Below are 7,216 nucleotides of genomic sequence, written 5' to 3'. Positions count from 1 at the left end.
CTTACCAAGAGAAATCCGATTGAACAAAATTAAGAAAAAAAAAAGAATACAACGTGTATTTTATTTTCCGGATGAGAACTTTATTTTATATCTCAAAGACGATACATTACAATCATTTATCGTAGCTTGTCAAATGTTGACATTGGCAAGACTTGGTGAATAAATTTGTAAAACTATGACTCAAATGAATCTGTTGAATACATTTACTATTTTTTTTAATATCATGTATGAAAAAGAAATTAGGTGAAATAGTTTTTTTTCGATCTCTTTTGATGTATTCTCCCATTAATTGAGCTAGGCAAGAAAAATTATCTTTATACAATATTGTTGGAATCTTTGTTGGCACTGAAAGATAACATTATTGCAGGATATGTTGAGTCATTGATCTCAAGCATCCACACTCTCGACTAGCTTCATGGATGACTAATATCTACTCATGATTTGAAGTAGTAAATATTGTATGTTTCATCGAACGTCATGATATAGTTATACCTCCATATGTGAATAAATAGCCTATCTAAGAACTTACTTCATGTGGGTCAGATAAATATCCAACATTTGCATTATCAATCGTTTCTGAGTTGAATGCATTAGGGTACAACAATTTCACATCAATTGTTCCGTGAAGATATCAGAATATATGCTTAACACCTTTTCAATAAATTCTTGTTGGAGATGAGTTGAATCTCCACCAGTAAATTTACTTTAAAATAAATATTTGATCAGATATTATTGACAAGGTACATTAGTGCCCACAATAACAATGAGATATGGAGTATCATCACCAACAAGTTTTTCTATCTTTTTCTTGAGGTTGGAATAAATCTTTATTTATATTATATCATCTCACAACCACCATGGTACTAATGGGTTTGATTTATTCATGTAAAGTCGCTTCAATACTTTTTAATGTATATTGATTGTTGGACAGATATCCAATTTATCAATTGTTCAATCTGTTGGCCAAAATAAAATCTTATCTTATCAAAATCTTTCATTTAAAATTCTTTCTTCAAACACTTGATAGCCTTTGAAAGATCTTAAGGAGTGCCAATGAAATTCAAGTCATTAACATGTCCAAATATTTTAATAAGTTTAAATTTGGACCTTCATACAAAAATATAAAGATAAATAGGGTCATTCATATACTCTTCCTTTAGCAAGTATTCTCTAAAATAATTATAATACATCCGTCCTAATTATGTCAATCCATATAAGAATTTTTGAAACTTTATCAAGCAATTTTTTTAAAATTTTTACATACTTCAGGCACTTTGAGTGCTTTAACAATTTGTATAACAATATCGTGATTAAGTGAGTCATACAAATAGGTTGTGACACCTTTCATTAGATGTATTTCAAGATTTTCATGAACTCTCAAATCATATATCATATAAATATAAAAAACAATCTTAGGCCCGCCTACGTAGCGCCACCACAAATAATGATTCTTTTTTAATTTATTTATTTACAAAGCTAGTCTTCCCCTTTCATGATAAGTTGTGACTTTTATTGAGAGTAATGACTTTTATGAATAGTTGTGACTTTTATGCATAGTTGCTACTTTTATGAAAGGCTGTAACATTCATGAAATCTTGTGACCTTTCTGAAGAGTTGTGACTTTACCAAAGAGTTATGACTTTTCATAAGGCACAATAAGCATTTGATCACACTACACTTTCATGTCTATAAATAGAGGGGTTTCATCTCATATTAAAACAACAAAAATTCTAAACTTCTTTTTCTTCTACACAATTAAATATTTGATTCTCAACTTCTTCTTCCTCTTCTTCTTCTTCTTCTTCTTCTGAAAAATAAAATATTTAATTTTGAACTCCTTCTTCTTCTTCTACACAATTAAATATTTGTATACTTTACTCATGTTGAATGACTCACTGACACTATTATTTTTATATCGTTACACTGGTGAATAAAATTATTTCATCTTAAAAGTATCTTGTAACACCCCAAAAAAATGAAAAAAGACTTGACCATCCTTTGCTGTGAGTAAGCTTTTCCAAGGAATTTATAATTCCTTTAGCATTAAGGTCAGGTCATTAGATGTAGCACCTTGAGTTCTAAAAGAACTAAAATAGAAATAACAAAAATCTCAAATTCGGAGAGTTAAACTAAGTATGAGTTTTGGGTCAACTTCAATCAATCGTAACTCCTAGAAAAAGATGATTCATGTGTGATACAAGATACCATAGGAAGTATCTTTGAATTATATTTTCAATGCGACCATGTTTTTCAAGTTTTGAGTTCGGTTGAGTGAGATATGACCTTTTGAAATTACGCTATCCAGTTAAGGAAAGTTAGCCGAAAATAGTGAGGGGTATTTTGGTTATTTCTTTATCCAATCAGATTTAATTCATTTTTAGTAATATTTTAGGGGTCTAATCCTATTAGGTTCAGTTTTATAATCGTAATATACGCCTAGGGTTTTAATTGAGAGTTCAAGAAGAGAAAAAAAAGGAGAGGATCAAGCGTTCATCGAGATTCTTAGCATCTTGTTGCAGAATAATGAGTTTAATCCCTGAGAGCTATGTAAGCTTCTACAGTATTGAGTTTATTCATCCATACGTCAATCTTGTTTCTTGATCAATCCCTTTGCCCCTCATTCTTCAAGAATAAGGAAGATCCTTTTCAAGTTTGAATTTGTTCATTTGGAATATGTGTTCTTCTACTTCATATTTATTTAATATGAATATTTTCCCTCTCTTTTTTTAATATCATTCCTTAAGTCCCATAGGTTTATCCTGTAGAATTTGACCAATTTTCTCATTGAACGAAATGTATCCTATTTAGTCTAACTCTCTTTTCCCAATTTTCTAGCAAAGTATTGTTTATGATTGAAGATGAAACCCCCTTTTTTATTGTTCCTCGATATAGTCCATTTAACAAAGGATCATACATTTTAGGCACGTATTCTTTTTTAGTATCATCATTACAAAATCTAGTCCTTGTTTCGAGTATATCCAGAGAAAGAGATTTCTTGTCTAGAATTTCAAGTCGATTTAAAAGTTCCTTATTTAGATTATTACTTTTTTCTTTGTTGGTAGAAACCCACTGAGTGTCCAGTTCATTAGGGAGCGTATTTTGGAGTGACAATAGGGATATCTTTCTTTTTATCATTTTTCAAAAAGTTGATAAACTTTTTAGCAAAATTTTATTCTTAAAGTATAAAGATTGGAGTTCTTGATGAATTTTTAAGAGGTGTTCTTGAGATTAATTCTAAATCTTGTTGCATTGAAATTTTGATGATTTATTGAGATAAAATTTAGTGATTTGAGTTTTTTTTTATTATATGAGAGTGTAATTAATTAAATAATCATATTGAAGTGATTGGGAAAGAAATTGTTCGATTCAAAGCGAATTAGGATGAGAAAACGAGCAAAGAATCTCATCGAGTCATCTAGGTTAGGGCTTGGCGCATCGATCCATCTAGAGCGCCCCAAAGGATTCTCTGAACTTTAGGGGCTATATCCCCCCGCCACCCATATCCCCAGGGTTGCCTGCCCCATCCAGTTTGCAATCGGTTGCTCCGTTTGAGTTCATTCGAAGGGTAGCTTCAGTCTTTTTTTATTCTAACTACTCTAAGATACTTCTAAACACCTAAAATCATTCCTAAAATTATCATAAACTTGAATTCATAAATAAAATTCAAGGTAAAATTAAGAGTTTCTTTTTGAAAATTCTTTCTATTATCTAAGAAAGTCTCTTTGAGTCCTTTTGTAGAGTCTTATACAACTTCTAGTAACTTAGACTCGAGCAGATGAGTATGAGAGTGAGAATAATGTATTTATAATTCTACTTTTTAATCATGATATCTTTCATATCATGAACCGTAACTCTTGAATTCATAATTCATATTCAAGAGAGAGTTAAAAGTAGAGTTGAAGGAAGTCTTTTAGTTAAATTGTGAATCCTTTGAGGTAAACTATCAATTTGAACCAAGTTTTGAGGAATTAAGTATAGGAATGTGAAGATTCGTAAACATGAGTTTCCGATTGATATTTGACCCTTGAGTCGAGTCGTTCATGCCCATAATTTTCACATGAACTCCATCAATTGAGTACCTTTGACACGAGTAACATCTTCAAGTTCTAAGTCTTGAGTAATATGTTTCTAACCCATTTGAGTTTATATTTCTAATTATGAGACTATTACATATTACCCACGAAATCTTGAGTTAAATTGTTCATGCCCATAATTTCGCATGAATCCTATAAGTCAAATAATGTTTCGATGAGAAATGTTTTTGAGTCCTTGAGCTGAGTAGTTCATGATCATAATTTTGCACGAATCCTCCGAGTTGAGAAATATTGAAATGAGAAGTGCCATTGAAGTTCTTGAGTTCCAAGTATTGAGTTTTATCCATAGTTATTGAAAACTTTGCATTGATTCGTTCATGTCCATAATTCGGCATGAACCATATTTTAAGAAGTCTTTTACAAACATTTTAACTTCGTTTTAAGACTTAAGCTCTAAGTTGAGTAAAGAGTAAGATAAAAGTTTATTTATTCAAAGATTATATGGGACCTAAGTATTCCCAAGATTAAATGATATCTCCAAAAGAGTTTTAAAATGTTTTCAAATTTGAGCAAGAAAAAATGAACATTTATTCCAAGAGAGATTTTAAGCTATGTTTTGAGTAATTATCTCAAATTAAATAAATAATTTTTGTTTTAAAACATATGAGATAAGTACATTTTGGGAGTAGTACTGAGCACCGATATGGAGATGTGATTTCAGATAACTCAGTTCGCCATGAATCATGTACTCATCATGGGTAGTAAAGGATCATACTTTTTAGATGACTCCTTAAGATGCTTTTAGCATAATCTAGTGGATCCACTAAGTTAAGAGTTCTATATGACGGCAAAGTATAAGACATTTTTTACAGTGTGAGCAAGACACTCTATTACCAATAAGGCTCATAGTGGTGGTGGCTGCTAGAGAATCTTTCACAGAAATTATATTACTTTATTATATGAGTAAAGTTGAGTTTGTTATTATGTTTTATTTAACGAACTAAGTTGTTTTCCACTATTTTAAAAGCTTTTATATGTGTATTGTTGATTTATGTTGAGATGAGTATACAGAGTGGAATATCCAGAGTCGAGTATCATATCTTTGAGTTGAGTATCTAATATTTGAGTTGAGTTATCTTATTTTCTTGAGTTGAGAAGATGTAAATATGTTTCTTTTTCTCCAGTTCAAGCTTATGTTTATTCTTTAGAATTCCTCTTACATGCTCGTACTAAGCCATTTGACCTGCATCTTCTCATGATAAAAACAATTTAGGGTCATCACTAGTAGCTTCGTTGATACCACAATTCAAGTTAGCTGTGGTGAGCCTCTTTGTTTTTCGGAGGATTTCATTTACTTTTCAGCTTAGCAGGATGTCGTGGGTCTTGTCCCGACTACATCTTTTTCATTTAGAGGCTTAATAGATAGTCAGTATAGTTGAAAAGTCTGCATCATTTATTTTGTTAAATATTTTAAAGACTTAAGTTGCCTATTTTATTGTGAGTTGAATATATTATTTTATTCAGAGTTTTTTATTTGAGATAAAGCTTCGTATTTCAGTTTCATGAATTTTTATTTAGTTTTTAAGTTTTGTATGCTTTAGTTAGTCTTCAGCTTGAAGTCAGCCAGGATGGGGGTTCACTTGTTACCAACAGTGATTCTCGAGTGCCGGTCATGTACAGGGTGTAGGTTCGGGTCTTTTGATTGAAGCAATTTTTTTCTTCAAAATATGCCCATTTTAATTCTCAATTATTTGGCACATCATATTATAAAGTCATGACAAATGATAAAATCATTAAAATCAGTTAACTTTTTCGTTACTATGACACATGATTCAAGCATAACAATATGTGTATGGTAATGTTAACCCGGAAGAAAGCATAGGTAATTTTTCATGCATATTTTTTTATTTATTAGTAATATAAGATGGTGGATTAAAGATCTATAGCACCAAAAAGGGTAAAACATCAGGTTAAAATTTGGATGCACCATAAATATATGTTTGAGGGTAAGACGATAGATTCATGTTCTATCGCACCAAAAGGGTAAGACATCAATTTGAGTTTTGATGCACCGTGATTGGGTTCAAGTCCCATAGAATTATGGCGTAGCATGTCTTATATGGGTAAGACATTGAGTTTGAGCCAACGCACCATAGCGATGATAAAATGATGACTAAGGAAAAATAATATATTTGATGAAAAATTGAATTTGTTCCATTCCCTAAAGCAAATGTGATAACAACATATAATAACTTTGAAATTTGTATGTTGACTTGCTCCATCTATCGTATGAATGTGGTAACAGTAAATAATTAGTCTGAAAGATGATAAAAATCAATGATATAAAAAAGGATGTGAAGGGACGGAATTATAATAATCATCATTGTGGTAATTATAAAAAGAAGAACAATATGAGTTCTCCAAATATTCCTTCAAAATGTGAAGGCAATTTTTATTTTCAAAATTGTATAAACGGTCATTGGACATGTGAATATTGTCGACTCAATAATAAAGTGATGGTACACTTGATCTTTCAAAGTGATGTTGAGGTGTGTCATGCGAAAATGATAAATTTTCAAAAGCATGACAATGTGTTGATAATGCAAATTTATGAGATGCATATAAATGATTAGTCCATTTCTTAAACAGAATGTGACTTGTGATGAGTATCCTGAATGCTCGATCATTCTATAAGAGAATGAGTCAAATGTGATAAAATCATTATGGGTTGGATATATGTCACAACTCACCTATATGAGAAGTTTGAGGAAAATGGTATATATCAAAACTCACCTCTATAGGAGGTTTGAGAGGAAATAAATTCTATTTGGCAAAAATTATTAATGGTAATGTACGCTTATACGTCACTAGGGTAAGTTTATTGTAAACTACCGAAAGGGCAAAAGAAAAAAATAGTTTTTGTCTATAAGGGTTGTGGTCATTATTGTGTGGCAATACAAAATTTTCATTGGTTGTGTACCTAAGGTACAACAAAAGTAAAACAAGAAACATGTTTTGCTCGTAATGATTTTGGCCATGATAATAATAATATTATATCCTTCATGCAATATATGATAGTACACAAAATTAATAGCAATCTCTAACGAGTTATGTTATTACCATAGGAATGATAATTATGTTGTAGTAAGTCTCAAAAGAAACTTTTTAAGTTTCGAATGAAT

This window comes from Solanum lycopersicum, chromosome 8 (genome assembly GCF_036512215.1).
Source record: "Solanum lycopersicum chromosome 8, SLM_r2.1".
NCBI lineage: Eukaryota > Viridiplantae > Streptophyta > Magnoliopsida > Solanales > Solanaceae > Solanum > Solanum lycopersicum.
Note: the sequence above shows the minus strand (reverse complement) of the source record.